Source organism: Sminthopsis crassicaudata, chromosome 4 (genome assembly GCF_048593235.1).
Source record: "Sminthopsis crassicaudata isolate SCR6 chromosome 4, ASM4859323v1, whole genome shotgun sequence".
Classification (NCBI taxonomy): Eukaryota; Metazoa; Chordata; class Mammalia; order Dasyuromorphia; family Dasyuridae; genus Sminthopsis; species Sminthopsis crassicaudata.
Genome location: NC_133620.1, coordinates 36,661,868 through 36,686,546, shown reverse-complemented (window position 1 = coordinate 36,686,546; position 24,679 = coordinate 36,661,868). Strand labels below are relative to the sequence as shown.

The following is a 24,679-nucleotide window of genomic DNA, read 5'->3' as shown; positions in this document are numbered from 1 at the left end:
TAGGCTGAAACCACATGGAAATCAATGAAATATGTTATTTAATGTCGTATTCATGGTTGAAGCCAGAGTAAGCAGGTTTCATAAGACAACCTGAGATGTTTCTGGTTTAACCTAGAAGTAATAGGGAGTTTCTGATGTAAAAAATAGTTTTAAAAAAAAAAGTGACAAAGTCAATTTGGCAGCTGTATAGGGGGAAAAGAATTATATGTGTAATTAAGAAATGACTGCATTTTATACCTACAAGTCCAGTAAAACCTAATAAATAATTTGTGAAGTAAGTTAAATTCTTCTGTTTGTCAAGTAAGTCAAAATTGATTATACAGAGCTTTTTTCTTTTTCTTATTTGGTCTTTTGGTCTAGTACACAGACTCTAGAAACAAGAGTTTACCTTGAAGCAAGGGAAAGAGACAAATAGACTTAAAAAGTTTATAATAGAGGAAACATTTATTCTTTTCTCTCAGACTATATGTTGATTCTTATGTATGGGCAGAGTATGCAGTCATCTACACATTGGAATTTATGAATCATAGGTAGACCTACATGCTCCTAAATATTTCTTTCTATTCTGATTTATTGCCTACACAGGTCTAGAGGATTAACAGAAGTACAGACCAGCTGCTTATAGGTCATATAGCCCAGAACATGCACATTTAGTTCTGATGATTCCATACCTAGTCCTTGTTTAATGAAATTATTCATGTTTGATCCCAGCTGCATCTGTGCTGTTTCCTGGTTCTCCTTTGTTGGAAAATCTGTACTAAGCTTCTGCTTTCCTCTTAATAGTCTATTTGATATACCTGGGCCCTCAGTAGAGCCATGTCCTGATACAAGGTATAGGATACTCTCTGAGCTACCGTATAGAAGCAAAACCTTCTCTGGTCCCACTATCCCCATCTGCCTATAGTTACTTCAACTATATGCTATCTAGGGAGATTGTAGGAAAAGACAGCAGGATGAAAGATAAAACAATCTTGGAATTTAAGGCATTATTCAGGGGAGAAGGAACAGATCTAAATGGGAAAATTGTAGTACTTCTAAGAAATTAAAAAAAAAAAAAGTATTGGCTTACTTAAAAAGAAGATACTGAAATAAAATACCAGTCACTTACCATGGGAACAGTCCTATATTATGAGATATAATGATCATCTTATAATTCTTAATTTCACTTAAGGCAAGATAAAGACAATTTTAAAAAAATATTTAAAATGCTAAAATTATGTTTTAGTGTGACACTGTCCAATTGAAAACATCAGACACCTCCATGTCATTTTTCCTATTTTATAAACTTACTAAAAGTTTAAAATTAAACCACTAAAGTTTAAGTGATCCTCCTATTTCCTTGAGGATTAAATATAATCTCTATAATATTTAAAATCCTTTACAACTTGAGCCCATCTTCATTTTTTTTTTTTTTGCATACAACTTCCTATTGATTAGAATATACTTTTTTCTCTCTTCTATTTATTAAAATTTCTATCTTTCTTCAAGGTTCAGTTTAGGTGTTATTTTCTAAATCTTAACTTATTCAGGGCCTTAATCCTCCTATACTTGATTAAAAGAAAGAACAAAATCAATATCAGATTGGAAGAATAACAATGAAAATGAAATATTGCATGGATTGAAGCCATTTCAACCTGACCTATTTAAATAAACTATTTGAGAAATGGATACAAAACCAGATACTAATACAGACTATTATTATTTTTTTAGAAGTAGTACTTACCTTTCCACCTTTATTGCACATAATTTCTCCCAAAGGAGACTACAGTTATAATCAAAATAATTTTCTTAGCATTCATCATCTATAAGGCTCCATTTCTTGCATCTAAGCTTCTGACTTACTTATTGCAAAAGACAGAAGTGTACTTCCTACTCACTTGTGTATCTCAGAAATTCTAGTTTCTTTCAGAACTCTGTTCAAGTCAATAACTAAGCCTTTATTAAATGTTAATTATTTACCTGGCACTCTTGAATATATCAAATTATTTCACAAGCATATATGATAAGCCTAAAATAGTACCACAAATATGAAGTTAGTTATATTTTAACAAATCATAAACAATAGAATTACATTTAAATCAACTCTCTAGATCATCACTTAGACTATATTCTTTATTTCCATCTATTAGAAAGTCTATCTTTCTTTAAGGTTCAGCTTAAATGTTATTTCCTATGCCTTTGAATAATTTAATCCTCTATTCCTGGTTAAAACAAAGATCAAAATCTATACCAAATTAGGAGGATGAAAAAGAAAATTAAATATCACATACAATTAAAACAATATTAACCTGGTCTATTTAAATAAGGTATTTGGGGAATGGATAAAAGAACAGCTATCAGTACAGACTATTCCTATTTCCTTAATTGATTGAGTCAATGTGAACTAATAGTACCAAGGATATATTTTTAAAAATCAATAAATAACCTTAAAGCAGGCAAACATTTGATACCCTTGCTAAAAGGGAAGTTATGAGAGCCAAGGAAAATATGCTTTTACAATATGAACTCGTAGATAAATGTTATGGATAAGAATGTTAAAAAAGCAGTATTTCCTCATAAAACATCAAGAAATTGTATGCGTGTATGTATGTGTATAGGATGAGGATAAGTTTAAAAAATATTACCAAAAAAGTCCCACAAATTAGCTTGAAAACTTTTAAAGAAGAAAAGAGAACAATAATTGAAAAATTAAAGCATTTCCCAAGATAATTATTTTTAAAAACTCCCCCCCCCATTGGTGATAGTATAGCCATCACACATAGACTGAAACATCACAGTCCCAAATTTACTTCATGAGGATGTTGAAAATGCACCCAAAAAAGAGGATAAAGAAAACAAAAGGCTTGATTTTTATATTATATGAACAGAGAGAAGGTGTTTATTGGAAGTGATGCAATTTTGAAGGTGTTGAGTGATTAATTAACAAGTTCTTTGAATATAGTGAGATACCAAATTTTTGTTTAAAAAATATGATTGCCAAAATTAATGAATGAATTAATAAAGAAATAAAGATTATCCAGAAAACTTCAGTGACTATTGATTCATGAGCTTACATTTCCATTTTTATAAAATCATAAAAATTAACTACTAAAAAATTAAGAGAACCCTTGAAGAAGATAGGAGAAGAACATATATAAACTTTCAGAAATAATATCTATGGACTATCATATTGTAATAGCCACACAACTGACTAAAGGTTTAGATAATAAAATACAACTTTTCTTAGTTTATAAAATATTGTGAAGTGGAACAAAATATCTCTTATGTATGTTAAAATCATACAAACTCTTTGAAAAAGGAAGCAAGAGAGATAAATCTGCTTGATACATCTAGGATTATCAGTAGCAAATGAGGCATAAATTAAGGAGACATATTCTAAGTATTCCCCCTTTTGGAGGATGGGCAACATAAAACCTAAATCGCAGAAATATTCCATGGCTGGTAAAGTTTCCTGGAAGATTTTGCTTGTGAATAAAAATCTTCTGATTGCATCATGCTCTAATACATTGCAAAATATTCCAAATGATATCAATGCTCACAGAATTTATTCAAACAATTCACACAGTACAAACTTAATGGATAAGGAGTGATAATTGTCGAAATATGATATGTGATTGGATGATCATCTTATAGAACCTGAATACCATTATATTTTGTACAGGCATTACAGATAGACAATGGATATGTGTCCAGAATTGAGCAGAAGTAGGAGAGTGAGCTGAATTGCTTTTGGGAAATTGAGCAATTTTTAATGACATTATATCCCCCAAAAAGCCATTTTTAAACTTTTCTAATGTTATTATATAGCTATGAACAATTGTGAAATGCAATAATATCCAAAGAATTAAAATTACAGGTCATTGAAAGAATGATAGAAGCTTGTTTCACATGAGTTGAATGCTATATATCACCAATTAAGAATTATGCCAGAGAAACAATATAAATGATATTAAAAATACTTAGCTAGAAAAAGTGGGCTCGTCATTTATGGAGATCAAGGAATAACTGATAACCCAAGTTCTCCATTTGCACTTATGCAATTTCCATTGATCTATCTAGAGGAAAGGTGCTCCCCTTCTGAGGGGATTCTTAAAGCATGTAAAAGATGAGATGGCATGGTTTGATTGTGATCTGCTTACTGGATGGATTACTGGCAGAGTTTCAGAAAGTCATCAAAGCATTGAAGCATCCTTAATATCTAGCATGGTACCTTGCATATAGTAGGCATTCCATACATATTCGTGTAATCACATTGAATACATAACAATGGAAATCATACCATTCTTCCTACCATTACCTATAAGGCTACTGAAATAAAAAGAACATCTTTAGAAGCATTAATAACCTTGCTAATGTCAAATAATTAAAATCACCTAGGGGTATATTACTAGATTTGTCAAGATATTGGTTATTTTTTGGGGGGGATCCTACCTATGTTAATACATGTTCCAATATTAATCAGTAAAAACCCATTACTCCTGTGGTGCTAATTTTACACCCTCATTCCTCTTTGTACCTTTGATGTTTTCTTCCTCCATATTTACCTTTTTGGACCTTATTTATCTTTGAATTTTCAAATATGTCCTTATCTACTTCATGAACTTGTTCTTGACTATTTTAATCTTTATTTGTCTCTTCCTCTCTTAATATTCATAGCATTGGTCTATGGCATTCATTTTAGAATCTTAATCATATTATTGTCCTGTATCACTCTTTAATTATTTCACATTCGTCTATATCTCTTCAAATAAGATTGTAAGTTGATGTCAGGGACTGTCTTACACTTCATTTATATTCTTTGAAGTGCCTAACACTCAATATTTAATGCCTGATAAATACGTTTAACAAAGTCACAGAACTCCAGAGTTTAAACGAACCCCAGTGGCCATAAAATCCAACTGCATTCAAGCAAGCTTCTCACCAACTACCTACTTAGGGAATGACCAGCTAATCTTTGTCTAAAGATCTTCAATGAAAGGGAAGCTACCATCTTCACAGGTAGCACTTTTCTATGGCTGTAGTTATTAGGAAATTTTTAATGTCAAGACTAAAATTTCTATGAGTATTTGAACTTTCACTGAATTATTCCTTCTTGCATACTGTGATCCATCTAAACTCTCCTCTGTACTTCACACATGACACTCTTATCTAGATACATTTTACTCCCCCACTTACTTGGAGTTTACTGTACGCTCACTTTTCCTATAGAATCCCATCACCATCTAAGTGAAATATTTCCTTATCCCTACCACCAACAACATCTTCTTATATGTATTATTTATTGTATTATTTATATGTATCATTTGTATTATATGTATTATATTTATGTGTCGCATTTATATGTATTACTTAAAATATGTAATTTTCATTTCTAGTCATTTGTTTTCTGGATATTATAGTATTTATTATATGTAAACACTCCTTAGCAATATGGTATAGTCGAGGTGTCAAACTTGATCCCTGATATGAACAAAATTATATTAAAATATAATTGAAAAAGATTTAACAAAAATTAATAAAAAATACCATACAACATAAAAAATAACAAATTTTTTCCCCTGCAACTGCCAATCATTATTCCAAGTTTTATTCTCAAAGGTCAAGTAGAACACATCTAATACTCCTTCCAAAAGAAAATTTTCTAAATACTTACTGAAAGTAATGATGTTTCTTCTAATTATGCTCCAAAAATTTCCAAGTCTTTTCAATATTTTGAGTGGCTTAAGTTGATAGTTATATGGCAAGGCTGTCTACCATCTTTATCATGCTTATCTGGATACTCTATGACTAATCACCATCTTCCCTAAAATGTAATGCTGAAATTGGAAAACAATACTCCAGATGTGATTTTACCAGGAGACAATGGAGGGATTGCCATCTTAGTTCAGAGTATTATCTCTTGATGAATTCAATCTTGGTAGCTCATTAACATTTTTGTCTGCTATATCACGCTGTTAATTCACTTGGAGTTTTCAGACCACTAATATTAGTATGTGAACTTCTTGAGAGCAGGAACTAGCTTTTGCCTTTTTTTGTTGTTGTTTTTGTTTTTGTTTTTGTTTTTTGTTTGTTTTTGTTTTTGTATCTCAAGTACTTTGCATAGTGCCTAACATATAGTAGATGTTTAATAAATGTTTACTGGCTAACAGTCTCAAAAAAAAATTTTTTTTGAACAGTTGTTAATTCATCACATCTCTTCAGCTTGCTTCTTGAACACAATTGCAAGATTTGAGCTTGATTAAATAAAGTCATTAGATAAAGTCTTGTAAGCATCAAGATCTCTTGGATCCCAGCTCTCTCATTTAATAAATGAATTATTTATCTCCCTAAGTTCTGTCTAATTAGCAAATTGGATAAGCACGCTGTCTAGACTGCCCAGCAGAATGTAAATCCCTCAAGAAGAATGTAAGCTTCTTGAGAACAAGAACTATTATTTGTTCTTTTTTTAAATCCTCATATTGATAGCATTTACACAGTACCTTGCACATAGTACATTACTTAGTAAATGCTTATTGAATTGATGTGGATCTGTACCTTTAACCAAGTCACGGATGCAAATGGGAAATAGGCTAAACATCTGGAATCTGAGATAATAGAGATAGGTCTTTTCTTGAACTCAATATCTTTCCATTTTGGGAACATCTTCTCCTGGCTTTGGGTCACAAAGAGAATTAACTTTGCTGTCCTTGCAAAAATCATGTGAGATCTCTTACTCCTGAGAAAGCTGAACCCCAAACATAAAAAATGGGGGAAGACAACAGAAAATCTCCAATTTTGACCCCAAGCTTTCACTGGCTTGCATTTGGGGAGAGAGAGAGAGAGAGAGAGAGAGAGAGAGAGAGAGAGAGAGAGAGAGAGAGAGAGAGAGAGAGAGAGAGAGAGAGAGAGAGAGAGAGAGAGAGAGAGAGAAGAGAATACAAACAAATCTTATTTTGCCAGTGAAAAACTCTCAGTGAGCAATATAAAGTAAATTTACTTCAATTTAATATGGATAATCATATGCAGGTCTAGAGTCTTTATATTTTACGGCTCTCCTTAATTCCACATCTTCCTTGTGCAGACAGTGCAGGCATAAAACATTTCATCACAGTGTTTAGGGGTTTAAAAAAAAAAAAAAAAAAAAAAAAAAAAGCTTTCTCCAGGAACAGCATATCCTTTCCAAATTCCCAGCTATATTACTTACAATACTATTTTCCATGTCAGGGTCACAGAACTGCTCTGACATGCCTAATTGAGACTAAATGGAGAACTGTACAATGAAAAGCAGTTCTGGAAACAAGAGGAAAAGCTCTGCATTTTTAAAGGTCTGGTTTGAGAGAATAAGTGTTCCTGATAAGACAGAAGTTCAGCCACTAAGTGTTTGTCACGTTGCACTCCAAAGACAATAGTTCTAAGACTCTGCGTCCTCAAAGAACAAAAGTCAATTTCTCCCTCCATATTTAACATGTGAATTAGCATCCTGAAAGCAGTGTCTGCGTTAAACACACACATGGTGGAGGCCTCCTTCTATATGGGTGCACACACAAAAGATCCACGGCATGTCATTAACCACCTTGGTTATCAAAGCTTAATGAGCTCTGAAATGGATACAATCCCAATATTGCAGCTCATAAAAATAAGAGTGATATTTTTTTGTGACCTACATCATTCATATCTGAGAATAGCTAAGAAAGGAGAGCCTCTGTCTCCTTTTTTCCCCTCCATGACCAGTTCACCTTTTTTCTTTTAGGAAAACTCTTCCTTCCCATAGTGAGAGCAAACTGAAGGTTTGTGGAAGTATAGATACCCAGGATTGCCACAGGGTTTGCATGGACAATCAACAAACATTAATTATCTGCTACTTGCCTTGTATTAGGTTTTTAGGCACAGTTAATAGAGCACTGGACTTGGAATCAGGAAGGTTCATCTTTGTGAGTTCAAATCCATCCTCCTGCTGTATGTTATTTCATCCTGTTTGCCTCAGTTTCCTCATCTGTAAAATGAGCTAAAAAGGGAAATGGTAAGCCACTCTAATATCTTTGCCAAGAAACCCCCTAAAAATGGTGTCACAGAATCAGAGACAGCTCAAATGACTGCACAACAACAAAGGTTTATCAATGATGGACAGAAATAACTACACCCAGAGAAGGAACACTGGGAATTGCATGTAAACTGTTAGCACTACTGTCTATCTACCCAGGTTACTTATACCTTCGGAATCTAATACTTAACGTGCAACAAGAAAATGGGATTTACACACATATATTGTATCTAAGTTATACTGTAACACATATAAAATGTATGGGATTGCCTGTCATCTAGGGGAGGAAGTAGAGGGAGGGAGGGGATAATTTGGAAAAAATGAATACAAGGGATAATATTATAAAAAAAATTACTCATGCATATATACTATGAAAAAATATAAATAAAAAAACAAAAACAACAACAAAAAAAAACAACAAAGGTTTTAAGAATTCAAATAGGTTTGGGACACAGATACTTACCAGCTAATGTGGAAGATAATATCTTAATATTCTAAAGAGTTGAAGGCACTCCATCCAGTTATCTAGATTCCATCCCATCCCATCCTTGCCTGTCCATCCCAGGTCCACATAACATGTACATGAAAGGGGTGATCTAATAGAAAGGCACCAAATTGGGAGAGCAGACCTGAGTTCTAATCTAATCTATCCCTGGCCATTTATAATCTGGGGGCCCTTGAGCAAATAACTTGACCTCATTGGGCCTATTCCCTGAATTATAAACCAAGGGCATTGTACCAGCAGTTCTCTAAAGTCCTATTTAGCTTCATATACATGCTAAGATGAGGTCTATAATTGAAGAATCTGTCATTACTCATTGGTAATAAAACAACTTTTTCTACCTTCCAATCAATATACATCGATTGGACCTACTGAACAACCACCTTAGACAAGGTGTGATCTTCCTATTTTCCTGCTCTAGGATGCTAAATTCAAGGACTATGAAGAAATTAACATATCCTGTCAGAGGTCAGAATCTCCTACCCCATCTTTGAGCGTGGAGATGGACTTTGTTCTGATTTATATGACTTCCCACAAAAGTCCTCATCTGTTTCAGGGACTCCTTATTGCAGCAGGGAGAGGAAGAGCTCTGGGGATCTGGTGACACTGGCTAGGGATGCCAAAAGGAGAAGGCAGCTGGTTTTAAACTTTCTTTTGAGCCCTGCTAACCCTTTAAACTTACTTTAAAAGCTATTTTACTACAGAGAATGTGCACTTTGGCTGGCTATCATCAAAAGGAACCACTTTTTATTAACGGTGGAATTGTTTATTTGGACAGAAAATTGACTGAAATATCTTTGCTGAATTTCCTTCCCTTCTTTTTCTTACCGTTCTCCCCAGCCCCCACAAACAGATATTTCCCACCCCTCCCTCTGATTCCTTGTCACTTTGCTAGGCTGCCTCCTCTGTGTTATCTGGGTCTTGTTTTCTTGAGTGGTTCCCTCTCTTCCTCCCTTCCCTCCCCTTCTCCTCCCCAGTCCTTATTTAGAAATGATTTTAGGCCCAAGCTTCTAGTGGAAAGAAGTCTAGCACATGCCAGAAGTACTGTTGTCAGGCTCCACATCATGGGGCTTTAATGCTGTAAGGGCTGGAGGGGTCAGGTGGGTTCATCCATCTGCCTCAAGGCATGACTGTACTTAGTTCAGGCCATTGTAAATGTTTTCAGGACATAGCCAAGCAAGCTCCAGCTTCATTGTATCCAGCAATAAGGATACAGATTGTTGTTTAAAGGCTTCCAATATGGCCATTTAAAATGGCACTGTAGCTCTCTCAACTTCAATTTCCTATATTCCTCTCTCATCTTGGTTTTCCTGGCTTCCTCCGAGTCTCAGAATCTTCTTTCTGTAAGAAATCTTTTTGGGGTCTCCCTCAGTGGGAATGCTTTTCCTCTAAGCTTATTTACTATCTACGGTATTTTTACATGCTTTCACCACCTTAGGTTATACTATGAGCTCTTGGAGGACACGTATTGGTTTTGTCTTTTGTTTTGTCCCTACAGCTCCTAACACATAGTAAGCTTAACTAATATCTGAAGAGAAGAGATCAGATGTCCCATAATTCTTTCAAGTACTAAGAACTTTTTTTTTTTTTTTTAATAATAAAGTCTAACACTCTGTGGTCCCATTAGGTATTTTCTTGCAAAAGACACTGGTATAGTTTGCCTTTTCCTTAGCCAGCTCACATAAAAGGAAACTGAGGCAAACAGGGTTAAGTGATTTGCCCAGGATCATATAGCTAGTAAGTATCTGAGGCAGGATTCAAACTCATAAATATGAGTCTTCTGATTTCAGGCCCAATGCTTTCTCCATTCTGCCACCTAGCTGTCCAAGGCAAAATTTGTTTTTTTGGTTTTTTTCCCTGAGACAATTGGGGTTAAGTGAACTGCCCAGGATCACACAGCTAGGAAGTGTTAAATGTCTGAAGTGAGATTTGAACTTAGCTCCTCCTGACTTCAAGGGTGCTCTATCCACTGTGCCACATAACTGCCCTTCAATTTGGAATTTTTAATACCGTCTTCTAATACAGCTGAAATAAAGAAAGCTTCTTTTCTAAAGATCTTCTTTGCAACCATTTAATCAGTCAATAATTATTTATTAAATTCCTCCTACATGTCCTACACTGTGTTAAGTGCTGGAATACAAAAGGTGAAAAAGAAGACCTTCCCTTGGAGGAGCTCTTAACAGAATGGGCTTGGCCACTTGGTGGGTTGACCATGGCTCTCACAGAACAATGATAAACACAAATTACCTCTTGTTTCTATGTTGTCCCTTTGCCATCCTGTGACCATGTGACAGATTGGTAGGAGGGGAAGTGGAGGAAGCTAGGCAATATATAGTTTTCAGGCCATCTATAAATTTACATTTGATTGTTGGTAGTCTAAATATGAGATTCTTGTTTAATAAGTGGATCCCAAACCTAGAGCTGAATCAAATCAGGCTGGACATTTTTGTTGATACATGGAACCACAAGGAAGGAGAAATAACAGATATTTGGGAGGAAGGATCAGAGATCCTCTTCAGAGAAGTCAAGAAAGCAGTATATAGAGTTGGTTTTATTGTGCCCAAATATAACCAGAAATATTATTTCATGGGATATCAAATCACCACACACACATACATGCATGCATATATATGTGTACTTCTTTACCTGTACATGCATGTGTTTGTGCAAATGCCATCATGAACCAAACAGCTTTTGTCCCATCAATTGCTGAGAATGAAAAGAGAGAGATCCTAGGAAGAACTTCAGGGTACAAAGCCAAATGTAATGTAATGCCATTTTAGGATAGAAATTCATTCGCAGAAGATTATGGAGGAGGATAGAGACATTTTATAAACAATATCACCTCATAAAAGAGCAAAGAGGACAGAGAGGGAAATGGGTCTTCAAAAACCTTGGCACAAGGCCTAACTAAGTTAGATCAGCCTAAAAGCATTTATAGGTGAACTGAGGAGAACAACAAATAGACAAAAAATGGAACAAATCTGCCAGTATTTTTACAGTGACTTATTTCATTTTCTATGAAAATGGAACCATCATATTTGTTCACCAACACTTTGGAACCCAATGTACTAAAGGAGGAAGTGGAAATGGCATTACAGAAAATGTTGTTAGAGAGGGCAGCTGGACCAGATCAAGTATATATGAAACAAACCCAAAACGGAGGTGACATGAATTTTGAAAACATAGTCAAATTGATCTCCCCTCCTCTCCTCTCTTCCCCCTTTCCTCTCCTTCCCTCTTTTCCCCCATCCTCTCCTCCCATTTTCTCCCCTTCTTTCCCCTCTCCTTCCCTCCCCTCTTTTATCCTCCTTTCTCCTATCCTCTCTCCTTCCCTCCCCTTCCCTCCCATCCTCTTTTCTCTTTTTTTTTCCTTCTTTCTCCTCTTCTCCCCTTCCCTCCCCTTTCTTCCCTCCTTTCCCCTCCCTTCCTTCTCTCTTCTCCTCCCTCCTCCTCTCCTCTCCTCCCCTCTCCTCTATTCTCTTCTCCTCTCCTCTCCTGTCCTGGACTTTCTTCTCCTCTCTTCTCTTCTCCAGTGCCCCCTCTTTTCCTTTCTTCTCTTCTCTTTTTTCTTCTTTCCTCTCCTCTCTACTTTTCATTATTTTTCCTTTGTTGTTTATAGATAAAAATTTTGTTTTGGCATTATTTTTTAAATGTGTTGATACTTTCTAAATATATTCATTTCCAAATGGATCCTCTCTTTTCTTCCCAACAAGTCATCCTTTAAAATACAGAATAAAATAGGAAAGAGGAAAAAAAGCAGTGCAATAAATTAACAATACACCAACCAAGTCTGATAAAATATGAAATATTTCCTCCCCATCTATTGTCCTCTACAAAGAAAGGAGGGAGCAACATATTTTCATCTCTTCCTCAAGGTCAAGTTTTTTCAGTTCATAGGTAGTTTTTGCTATAACTTTTTTTTTTTTTTTTTTTTTTTGCACTGGTACAACTTTTGGACATTGCTTTCCTGGTTCTGTTCACTTCACTCTGAATCAGTTATATGAGCATTTTCATAGTTTTCTGCATTTTTCATATCCCTCACTTCACACATAATAGTAACATTCAGGAGCAGCTAGGTGGTAAAGTAGATAGAGCATCAGCCCTGAAATCAGGAGGACCTAAGTTCAAATCTGATCTCAGACACTTAACACTTCCTAGCTGTGTGATCTTGGGCAAGTCACTTACCCCAATTGCCTCAGGGAAAAAAAATTCCATTACATTCTTGTTCCATGGTTTATTTAGTCTCTTTTTTCAAGACTCATTCTTTTTGTTTTATTCTTCATTCTTTCTCACAATAAAAAGTAATGTTAAATGTGTTTTGTCATAAAAAAAGATCTTACAACTTTCATCATTGACTTCCTTGGGGCATATACTGTATAGAAAGCTCTAGGTCAAAAGATACAGACCTTTTTATCACTTTTTAAGCAGAAATTCAAACTGCTTCCAGAAAGATTGGACCAATTCATGGATGTACCAACTTTGTTAGTGTTTCTTTTGTTTTTAGCTCCTCTCCCTCAATATTGATGAATCTATTTTTTTTGTCATTTTCATTGATTTTCTGCATGTGATGAGAAACCTCAGAGTTATTTTGAGTTCTATTCTTCTCATTATACATGATAAGCAATTGATTTTTGGTTTGATTAATTGATTTCAATATATTGTAAAGACAAAATGATATTGAGTGCTTAGAAAATATAACAGATGGTGATAAATTGAACATCAATAGTTATCAACTTAGTTGCAGGTTGTATTATATTTGAGAAATTATATAGTTCTTTCTAAATTTGACACAACCTATCCTTTAAAATACTTATTAATGGTATACAACTAAAAATCATATGATAACAAAACTCTGAAGAATCAAAACACTTACTAATCTAAAGGCCAACAAAAAGAAATAGGCTGATGGATATTGCCCATGAGGACTTCCACAAAAGTTATGTTGGAAAATATCTTATCAAGGGGATGTAGATTGGGGTGGGGGAGCATATAATAAAAATTCACCCATGGATTGAACTAATCCCTATAATATGATAAAAATATATATAAGTACCACAAAACCAAATGAAAGCTTCTAAGCTGCTGAGTAGGTTCTTCATATAATTTATGAAATTATAGACAAAATACAGAAAAGATGGGAACTCAGGCTATAATCACTGATGGACTTACAGATACACTGAAGATTTTTTCAATGCTGAGAAGTTATGAGAGTGAAAAATATTATTGTATAGTAGCTAAGGTGGAATCATTTAGTGGAATTTATTCAGCCTTCACTTCCTTCCTTCCTTCCCTCTTTCTTTCCTTCCTTCTTATCTTCTTCCCATCTTCTTTCTTTCTTTCTCTCCCTCCCTCTGTCTCTTCCTTCCTTCCTTCTTGCCATATAAATGGTACCAAGTGTTGAATGTCTTTTTCATTGGTTGATATCTCTCACATTGGGAATATATCTACATTTTGATATTCTGTCATCCACAGTTCTCCAAGAGAAAGTAGGTTGTTGCTACTTAAGCAACATTTCCTAACTTTAGCATTCAGCTAAACCTCACTTTGCTTTTTTAATCTGCAAAATGGGGATGATAATACTAACAGTACCCAGATTACAGATTTTTTTTTTTAATACTCTGAGATGCATTCATGTTATGTAAGCATTTTGCAAACTGTTCAAAGTGTTAAGTGTTAGTATGGGCAGCCAAGTAGCACAGTGGTTATAATGCCTGAATACTCAGCTTCCTACTCACCTTTCTGTGTTCAAATCTGGCCTCAGACATTTAGTGGATGACCTTGGACAAGATAATTTAATCTTATTTGCCTCACTTTCCTCATATGTAAAATGAGTCAAAGAAGGTATCTTTGCCAAGAAAACCCCAAATGGCTTCACAAAGAGTTGAATAAACATAAAATGTTAGTATATTGTTATTATTATTGTTAAGATGATGAGTAGAGGGCAGTATTTTTTAAAATCTGATTTTTGCAATATTAAAGCCTGGTCATGTTCTTAGAATGTGTAATGTGTCCATTATCTTTCATTGGTCCATGAACTCTGTTTCCTGAGACATGCTTGACCAAGAGGCTGTGATATTGCTGAATGATATATTACTCTACTCAGCAAACCCTACTGAGCCTATGAAGTTCATTAGATTGGTGCTAGGTTTTTTTCTGGGGGAATCAGCTGCATGCTAAAGTTGGAAAATGTTACTTAAGTGGGGATAACCTACTTTCTCCTGGACTAGGTAGATGACAGAATATCAAAATGTAGGTGCAATCCCAATGTGGGAGATATCAACCAATGAAAAATACATTCAGCACTTGGCACTGTTTATATGGCAAGCAAAAAGGAAGGAAGGAAGGAAGGGAGGAAGGAAGGAAGGAAGGAAGGAAGGGAGGAAGGAAGGAAGGAAGGAAGGAAGGAAGGAAGGAAGGAAGGAAGGAAGGAAGGAAGGGAGGAAGAAAGGAAGGAAGGAAGGAAGGAAGAAAGGAAGAAAGGAAGAAAGGAAGGAAGGAAGGAAGAAAGGAAGAAAGGAAGGAAGGAAGGAAGGAAGGAAGGAAGGAAGGAAGGGAGGGAGGGAGGAAGGAAGGAAGGAAGGAAGGAAGGAAGGGAGGGAGGGAGGGAGGGAGGGAGGAAGGGAAGGAGGGAGGGAGGGAGGGAGGGAGGAAGGAAGGAAGAAAGGAAGGGAGGGAGGGAGGGAGGGAGGGAGGAAGGGAAGGAGGGAGGGAGGGAGGGAGGGAGGAAGGAAGGAAGAAAGGAAGGAAGGAAGGAAGGAAGAAAGGAAGGAAGGAAGGAAGGAAGGAAGGAAGGAAGGAAGGAAGGAAGGAAGGAAGGAAGGAAGGAAGGAAGGAAGGAAGGAAGGAAGGAAGGAAGGGAGAGAGGGAGGAAGGGAGGGAGGAAGGGAGGAAGGAAGGGAGGGAGGGAGGGAGGGAGGGAGGAAGGAAGGAAGGAAGGAAGGAAGGAAGGAAGGAAGGGAGGGAGGGAGGGAGGAGGAAAGAAATGACTGAATCACACTTTATTGATTAGGTCAGTATGATTTATGGGGGTAGATGCATTAATTTTTAAAATTTTTATTTTACTAAATACATGTAAAGAAAATTTTCAATATTCATTTCTGTCAAACATTGTGCTCCAAATTTTTCTTCTTCATTCTTTCACCTCTCTAATTTCCAAAATCGCAAGTGATGTTTTAGATTAAATATGTGCAATTCTTTTAAATATATTTTATTAATTGTAAATATTTATTTAATAATAAATAATAATAAATATTCATTGTAAATATAGTTATTAAATATAGTTTCATGTTTGTCATGTTATGCAAGGAAAATCTGATCAAAAGGGAAAAGTAATCATAAGAAATAAAAAAAACAAACAAACAACAATGAAAATGATGAAAATATACGCTTTGATCCACATTTATTCTCCATAGTTTCTCTCTGGATGCGAGTGGCACTTTCACCCCAAATTTATTGGAATTGCTTTGAATCACCACATTGTTGAAAGGAGTCAACTCCACCACAATTAGTCTTCATGTAATCTTGTTGTTACTATGTACAATGTAGTTTTGCTTCTGCTCACCTCACTCAGCATCAGTTCATTTAAGTCTTTTCTGACTTTTCTGAAATCATCCTGCTCATTACTTCTATAGAAACAATCATATTCCACTTCAGTAATATACCATAACTTATCAGCCATTCCCCAACTCAATTACAGTTCTTTGCCATTACAAAAGGGCATGTGTGTCCTTTACCCCCTTTAATGATCTCTTTGGTATACAGACCCAGTAGAGTAACTGCTGGATCAAAGGATATGCACAGCTTTATAGCCCTTTGGGAATAGTTCCAAATTGCTCTCCAGAATGGCTGGATCATTTCACAACTCTACTCACAATGCATTAATGTCTCAGTTTTCCCACATCCCCTCCAACATTAATCATTATCTTTCCCAGTTAACTTAGCCAATCTGAGAGGTGTGTAGTGGTACCTCAGAGCTATCTTAATTAGCATTTCTCTATTCAATAGTGATTTAAAGTATTTTTTCATATGACTAGAAATAACTTTAACTTCTTTGTCTGATGTTAGGTTCTTACTAAGTGCTAATGAGATAATGAGATATTAGGTTCTTACTAAGTGCTAAGTCAGTACTTGACAATTCTCTAGTTCCAGCCTTTACTGGGAGTTTACTTGTGAATTCCTGGGGAAGAGCTTGCATGCTTAGGAGGAGCAAGTTCATTGGTTGAAATAATTTTTCCCAGAAGCCCTTGCATTATCCCACTTCCATTCTCTGGGAGGATAAACGAGGGCAGCTCTGGAGGAAAGAGAGAGTTTTGTCTGGATGAGACTTGAGGCTGCTCTCTGCAGGAAGGGAAGTCATCTCTCTACAGGAAGAAGAATCTGTCCGAAAGATTTGAGTTGATACAGCAGATCTCCTCCCAGAGAGACAACAACACGCTACAGTCTGAAAATTGTTTGATCATAGCCTTTGACCATTTATTAATTGGAAAATTGCCTGTATTCTTATAAACTTGACCGGATGTCCTATATATTTTAGAAATGAGGTCTTTTCTATAGACATCCTTCTTTCATATGGAGCTCAGACTCAATGTTAGACTGCCATAATAAATCATTTTTTTTCCAGAAGCACATAAACACTTTGCATAAGAATACTTTGGCCTAGTTGTGTGACCTTGGGCAAGTCATTTAACCCCAATTGCCTCTGGGGGAAAAAAAAAGAATGCTTTGACCATTATGAGGAGTGGGGAAAGTGGAGATTCAGCACGGATGAACAGCTTATATCATCACAAATACCTCTTAGGAGGAGCAAAAAGCTACTAAAGTTGTATCATGACAGAGGAGCATCAAGACATTTGAAAGACCCTGGTTAGTCAGCCAATAATCTATAAATATATTTAAGAACCTACCATATGTCAGTCACTAGGCACTGATGATATACTTACATGTAAAAAAATAAAATAATCTACATATTCAAGGATAGATGGATTATTTACTAAGCATTTACTATGTGTCAGGTAATGGGGGACATAAGTTTACATGTAAATATATGCAGCATAAATATAGTGAATAAATATCTAATGTATAATGTAGTTATATATAATATAGTTAAATACAAGGTCTTTAGAAGAGAATCCTCTAGAACTTCAAAGGGATAGGAAAGTTTTCATAAAAGATGATATTTGTATTGCACCTTAAAGGAAGAGGGAAGTAGAAAGTATATTTTAGTTATGTGGAATAGGCAGTGCAAATGCTTTGTGGAGGAAGGTTAGTTGGACTGGATTATAAACTGGGGTAAAGGAAGCAATGCACAATAAGGCTAGAAAAGTTGGTTATCATCTGGTTGGATGGGGCTTTATAAAATAAAAAAACAATTGTATTTATCCTAGAATCTATAGGAAGCCATTACAATAATTGCAAAGAGAAGTCACCTAATCAGATCAGTGTTTTGGGAAAATTGCTTTGGCGATAGTGATAGAAAGGATGAACAGAAATGGGGAAAGATTTGAGACAGGGAGATCAATGAAAAATGTATTGGGAGAGGTGAAAAGTGTTGAGAGTCACAACTATGATGGCAATTGTGAGAGTAGAGAGAAGGGTTCAGAAAGCTAGATATGTTTTGATGGTAGAAATAGCAAGATTTGGCAACTATTATCTATGTGAGGGGAGGACAAGTGAGGAGTATGGCTTACTTAGGAAAGAGGTAATGTCATGTCTATTATGACTTTGAATAATATTTCAAGATGTGTGCGTGTGTACGTGTGGGTGCGTGTGTACATGTGTGTGTGTGCATGTGTGTGTGTTGAAGGTGGATATTACTTAACATTCCCAAGCCTTAATTTATTCATCTGTAAATGATGGAGTTACACTAGATGGCCTCTGAAGTCCCTTACAGTTTTTAAAATATGGTCCTTTGACCCAACAACAAATTATATCTTAAAATAAGAATCCTGCCAGCAAGACGACCACCTGTCATGAACAACCATTGTGTAACTTTCCACGAAAAAATTCTGTGCAATTCGATACCAAATTTTTTTCCCCAAATTGGATTTCCTGGATTAAATATCTCTACTTGGTTCAAACTTCATATAGTGTAAGGACCACAGTTGACTCGTACTTGAAAGAATTACAGTTTTAAAATCCAATAAAGACTTTGCCAAAGCTACCTACATTGATTTGCACAATACTTTTATACCCCTGATGATTCTGTGAGGAATTCTTCCCATAACATGTCTCTAGTCTGCTCATTCTGACCAGAAACCAAAGAATAAAGCTCTCAGTTTTATTAGAAAATCTTAAGGTCAATGTGTACACAACCATAACAATAGTGTAAAATACTGATTAAGGATCCAATATGTGGCCAGCATTGGGTTCAGACTTGGGAATATAAAACACAAGTATGAAATAGCCTTTGCCTTGCAGTCCATATTATGTTGTGACAAGCTCAACATTTTCTAGGGTCTTGTAATGTAGGCATGGAGTCTACCTACTCTTTTTTTTTTTTTTTCTGAGGCTGGGGTTAAGTGACTTGCCCAGGGTCACACAGCCAGGAAGTGTTAAGTGTCTGAGACCAGATTTGAACTAGGGTCCTCCTGAATTCAAGGCTGGTGCTCTATCCACTGCGCCACCTAGCTACCCCAGAACCTACCTACTCTTAAGGCCCTACCCCTTGGAGGGTAGCATAGCTTTACATCAAATAGATTAAAACTGTTCTCAAGAATTAATTGGATAAATGGACCGATATAACTTCCTTATGGACTTAGTGCAAAGAAACCAGGGTACAATAAGTTGCTTAGTTTCTCCCCTGGGTTTCTGACAAGTAAATTCCATGGTCCAGAGAGTTAGGGAAACTGGGCCCAACTGAAGCAATACTATATTCTTGCTAAATAACCTTCCACTGCTGTGAATGTCTTTCCTTTGTTATGGCTAAATTATTACCACTTTGTGAACTATGAGATATAATACATGGACCACATTTTGTTCCAGTCTCAAACTTGAAGTAGCCAGGTCTGGCCTTCCATTCCTTTTATAAGTCTTGATTCAGAAAAGCCCTGGAAAACTAAGCATTGTTTCTAAGAGTCATGCATATCTCTAATACTGCTAGATGGTCAGGGGAGGTTTATATTATGGAGAACATTAGATTCTCACTGATGCCATAGGTGGATATAATATTTTATTGTTAGGAAGGCTATGAGCCAGAAGACTTCCCATGGACACCCATCATAATGTCGAGGCCTCTTATTTAGTGTAAGTGTTTCATCAAACAAATCTTATCCTTGAAACCTCCTAGGACCCCTTGAAGAAACAAGACTAATTGTGTCTGTGGCTCCATACCTGCAGGACTTCCAAGTATAGCTTCAGAAGTAATTGAAAATAAAATTAAAAGGCTGGAATCCAAGAAAAAATAAGTCCTTCCACCCAGGCTCAGAGTGTTCTCAACTCATTATTCTTTAAGTTGTATATTTCATCCTTGCTGGACTTTATCCTCCACATTTCAACCCCCAAACCACATTTGGAATGGATGATCGCAACTGAAAGCTGACTATGGCAATTTAGACTCCCTTTCTCTAATTATTTCAGCTTAAATCTGTAATTTATAGAGTGGATGCTGACAAATTGTGAGTACACCTTATACTCTAGAACTTCCATTTAGTAGGTCATCAGGTCAACCATCTCCTCATTTCCCACAAGATTGCACTTGTCTAGACTTCCCCATCATGACTTCAAACTAAACATTTTCCTTCCTCAGACCCTTCCCAGAATCCTTTGGGGTGTTGTCTCCCCATTAGAATGAAGCTACTTAATTAGAGGCACCATTTTTCTTTCTCCTTGTATTTATATTCCCAATGCTTTTCCTGGCACCTGGCTCATTCTAAGTAGCTAATAAATGCTTAATGACTTGACTTGATCAGATTATAATCTGAACTTAGTAGCTAGCATTTATAGAAAGCCGAGAGGTTTGGAAAATACTTTACCCAGAGTCTTCACTGACAAATATTGGGCCATATTTCATCTTTATGACATTAGTACCTAGCATAGTTCCTTGTACACAGTAGGAATGTAATAAATATTTGTTGACTGATGCAGTGAAAAGAACATTGGATTTGTAGCCAGAGAAATTGTTTGAATCCCTGATTTTCCATTTACTGATGCTATAATTTTGGGTAAGTCAACTAGTTTCGCTGGACTTCAGTTTCTCAACTATAAAGTTGAACTAGATAACCTTTATGGACCCTCCCAGGGATAACACAATGCTTCTTTAACCCTACTCTCACACTCTGATGACTATGTCATCTGATCTCCCTAATTGGGCTTTTCCCTACAATGATTAAGTCAGAGAGGCCTCTCAATGCTTTCCCATCCTCTGTGGCACATCCATGCCTTCTTGTAAATTGGCCACAGGAGTCCAATGGATTAGAAACTGTTGGATTTGGGGACCTTTCTTCCATTTTCTTACCATCACAATGATACCAATAGGGCAAGTGGATTATTTATGGGTTATCTTTTATTTTTGCCCCAAGCCCAATTCAATTTCTAAAAGGAAACAGTATTAAATAAAAATGTATTAAGGATAATGGACTGTTACCTAAACATAAACACAGACACACATGCTTCAGATTTGATGCTTTCTATTCCATTGTTACAGTTTCCCAATCCATTCACACATACTATGATTTCCACATGAGTCCTATAAAGGTCTGCAAAGCACTTTGCATATTATCTCCTTTGATTCTAATAAACCCCCCATGAGGTAGGTATTATAATAACCCTCATTTCATAGATGCAGAAATAAAGGCTGAAAATGGTTGTGACTTGCCATATTTGAGGGAGAATTTGAATTCAGATCTGTCTGTCATTCTGTCCACAAGCTTTTATTAAATACTTTCTACATGCCAGGCATTGTTATTAGCTCTGATGATAACAAATAAAGCTAAAACAAACAAACAAAAACAGACATATTCTCTGATCTTTTTGACATCAGAGAACTTTATTGGGAAGAAAAATATGCGCAGTCCTATGTGCATATAGGATAATTAGAGTGTTAATATAAAATAATTTCAAAGGGGAAACATTAGGTAGAAGAGGGAAAACTGCTTATATAGAATGTAGAGTTTGAGCTGAATCTCAAAGGAAGCAGGGTGAAAAGAAAAGGCATTCCAGAATTGGGAGAGTGTCTTTTCCGAGGACCAACATGTTGGCCAGGACATACTAGAGAGTGAGTGAAGTGGTGATGAATAAGGTATAAGAAAACTGGAAAAGTAGGAGAGGGCCAAGTTGTGAAGGGCTTTAAATGCCAAATGACGTATCTTATGTTGGACCCTGTAGCGAACAAAGACCCATATGGATTCATTGAGTAAGGGGGTGACATGATCAGATGGGTGCTTGAGGAAGATGATTTTGGCAACTGAATGGAGAATGAAGCAGGCAGAGGCTAGAGATAGAAAAATCCATGGGAAGACCAGAGTTTTATCTACCTCCATTATGTCATTTTGTATATGACCAATATCATAGAAATAATGACTCTAATATAGGTGATTACTATACCATGCAAATTTCTGTGTTAATTACACTTTTTGATTTTCTTTGGGCCAAACTAAATATCTAGTACTTGTATTTGTTTTTATGGTTAATGATCTCTATTCGCAGAGCTCTTCAGAGTGTTTCCTAGACTTGTCATCATTTCTTAGGATAGCTTTCTAGGTTCTTATAATTAGCAATGGTTCCCAAAAAGCTGAATAAAATGTAAGGTATTGTACAAAAATTTTGTATGTCCATATCCTTAGGCACACTAGACAAACTAGTCTTAGAAATATTTGTTGGCTTCTTTTACAAATATTATTTAATTAAAATATATTTTTAAATTTTTCATATGTATATTATTTTATTTATAAATAAAATAATTAAAAATCATTTAGGAAGCTATACCTCATTAAGTAATCTAAGAAATCAATGACACCCTCCAACCAGTGCAGAGATTGTCATAGAAGGCTTTCAGGCCGTTAGGAAATTCCCCTTCAGAAATTAGGGGAAAATAGCAACAACAACGATGATGACAGCCATAAAATTAATAAAAGCAAAATGATGGAATCCACCAAACAGGAGTCTAGATTGGAGAACATATTCTGAATGGAAGTGGCCCTAAGAGTCAGAATTTTCATGACTATTGAAAGAATTATTATTGACCACAAAGAACCCCAGAAAACAAACAAACAAAAAGAAACAAACAAACAAAAAAGATTCATTGTGAGTGAAGAAACTCGAGTTCTAATTCTAACCCTGTTATTTATTAGTTGTGTTACTATGGGCTAGGTTTTTTTTTTTTTTTAACTCTCTGGAGCCTTGAGATTTCTTATTCCTTATCTTAGGGCTGTCCAAAACCATTATTGTGGTACTTGCTATCTGTACATCAGGAGCATCCCCAAGAGTTGGAATTTGTCTCCTTTCAATGAGGACGACGACTTCCTGAACAAGTTGCCTGTCCTGTGAATATTAGCCAAGTGGCGGTGTTTCTTTGACTAATGAGACTGCACTTCTGAGACCATCAGGAAAAAAAAAAAAAAAAAAAAAAGAAAAGGATATATGTACATACCTCACACACATCCAGACAGCTGACTTGGAAAGCAGGGGAGCATTTTAAATAGCTCCAAGTGTTCCTTTGGTTAAAAGAAGGGAACAAAGTCACTCAAAGGCTGAGGAAATCTTTTTTGTAAGGATGCTTCATTTGATTTTTCAAAGTGCAAAAACCCCAAATCCCCCACACAAGGAGAAACAGAGTTAAGCTGCACAGTTCCGTCTCGAGTATGCAAATATCACAGCCCAGTCTTATGTCAGCTTGAAAAGATAATGTCATGCAGAAAATTAAGACCATCTGATGAAATAATGTTGTGAAATGTGGCTTGAGAGAGCAGCCTTTTGTGTTGTTGCAACTTGATATATTTTCACACCCAACCCCAAATGAACAGGAAAGGAACCTCAATTAAGGAAAAATTTGAAAATTTCAGACAAATTTACAAGGTGTTTACTGAAGGGAGAAGGGAGGAGGGAAGCTTAAGAAATGCTATTGCCTTGTAACAGTCTTCATCTCCTCTGCGTGTGTAAGGAACTGACTGTCTCAGCTTTTCATTTCAAGCTTTGAATTTAATCTGATGGCAGTTTGGATACAATAATGATGCATTTATTGTTAATTTCCTTAAAGCCCCACAATCTAACAATGTCGACCATATCACCCTGAACGTCGTCTGTGTTGGTGGGGATTTCTATATTCCATGGTGGAATGAAACTAGCTCCAAAGAAAAGATTAAGAGGAATAGAAGAGAAACAAGAATATATTTCCCTAGTAACTAGCTACCCTTTCCTCCTTCCCTTTTCTGCAGACCTGTTTTCCAGAAGATGAGAAGGAGACTTGACAGGACTTTATTGGTTCATAAATTAACTGGGTAGATTTACAATCATCACTTGGAATACCAAAAACTCTTTTTAGGAACTTGAGAGAGAGGGGGGGAGAAGGAGGGAGAGGGGAGGAGAGGAAAGGAAGGAGAGGGAGGTAGGGAAAGAGTGAAAAAAGAGGGAGGAAGGAAAAAAGAGGAGGGAAGGAGAGGGAGGGAGAGAGGGAGAGAGAAAGAGGGAGAGAGAAGAAAGAGGAAGACAGAGAGAAAAAGAAAAGAGAGAAAGCTGTTTAGAATATGAAACCAAGACTGGTTATTATGGAGGGGAGGAGAGAGAAAAAGAGAGAGAGAAGATAGATAGATAGAGAGACAGACAGACAGACAGACAGATAAACTGACACAGAGAGAGAGACAGAGACAGACACAGAGAGACAGACACACAGAGAGACAGACACAGAGAGAGAGAGAGAAACATAGAGATACAGAGAGAGGGATGAGGGGGGAAGAAAGGATAAGGAAAGAGAGGAAAGGAAGGAGAGAGGGAGAGAGGGAGAAGAGAGTTAGGGAAATAACGAAAAAGAGGGAGGAAGGGAGGGAGAGAGGGAAGGAAAAGGAGGGAGAGAGAAGAGAGAGAGGAAGACAGAGAGAAGAAGAAAAGAGAGAGAATTATTTAGAATGCGAAACCAACACTGGTTATTATGGAGGCGGGGTAGAAAAAAAAAAGAGAGAGAGACACACACAGAGAGTGACAGAGATAGAGACAGAAAGACAGAG

At 36.1% G+C, this 24,679-nt stretch overlaps 1 long non-coding RNA gene across 1 annotated transcript in view; it reads right to left on the bottom strand.

The window, feature by feature from the left end:
• LOC141540524 (uncharacterized) overlaps window positions 1-23,261 on the bottom strand; it is a 69,166-nt gene extending 45,905 nt beyond the window's left edge. The window contains exon 1 of the long non-coding RNA XR_012481569.1: window positions 23,110-23,261. This is a non-coding gene — a long non-coding RNA (uncharacterized LOC141540524). The remainder of the gene's footprint in view (window positions 1-23,109) is intronic.
• Window positions 23,262-24,679: the final 1,418 nt, after the last annotated feature.